General features: G+C 49.4%; 1 protein-coding gene across 1 annotated transcript in view; it reads right to left on the minus strand.

Annotated features, from left to right (window-relative positions):
- The window catches only part of GPC6 (glypican 6), a 574538-nt gene that overhangs the window by 481554 nt on the left and 92253 nt on the right, over window positions 1-731 (minus strand). The gene's annotated exons all lie outside the window — the stretch shown is intronic.

Genomic DNA, 731 nt, shown 5'->3' on the forward strand with positions numbered 1-731 from the left:
CACTGCAGCTGAACCAGAGAACCAACCTGTGCCGGTATCAGTCGCCCCTATACACAAGAAGAAATCTTGGAAGTGAAAGTCAGCTCATTTAGTAACGGATGATGAAAAAGCAGGGTCATCATGAGAAAAGGAAGAGGCAGAACTCATAAATGAGACGGTAACCACTCGATCTCTATCCCTAAGCGAGCTGCGAGACATGCAAAAAGATTTCAGCCATCGTCCAGGTGAGCACATTGTCACCTGGCTGCTCCAATGCTCGGATTCCAGGCCAGTAGCCTGGAATTAGAGGGTAGGGAAGTCCTTTCCAGGGAAGGGGGCATTGACAAAGCGATTGGAAAAGGGGCACAGGTCCTCAGCCTGTGGAGGCGACTCCTGTCAGGTATGAAGGAAAGGTATCCCTTCAAGGAAGATGTTATATGTCACCCAGGCAAGTGGACCACCATGGAGAGGGGTATTCAGTACCTGAGGGAATTAGCCATGCTGGAGGTGATTTCTGATTACCTGAGCAATGAACAGCTATTCAAAGATCCAGATGAAGTCAAGCGCACACGACCCATGTGGTGGAAGTTTGTACAGAGTGTACCATTGTTACACGCCAACTCAGTGGCAATACTGACCTGGAAAGATGGAGAGGAACAAACGGTGGGTGAATTGGCTGGCCAACTCCGGGAATACGAAGAAAATCTCTCTTCATCCCTCATCTTGGCTGTGGAGAAACTGTCCCGGAAGGT

Source organism: Aptenodytes forsteri, unplaced genomic scaffold (genome assembly GCF_000699145.1).
Source record: "Aptenodytes forsteri isolate BGI_AS27 unplaced genomic scaffold, ASM69914v1 Scaffold32, whole genome shotgun sequence".
Taxonomy (NCBI): Eukaryota; Metazoa; Chordata; class Aves; order Sphenisciformes; family Spheniscidae; genus Aptenodytes; species Aptenodytes forsteri.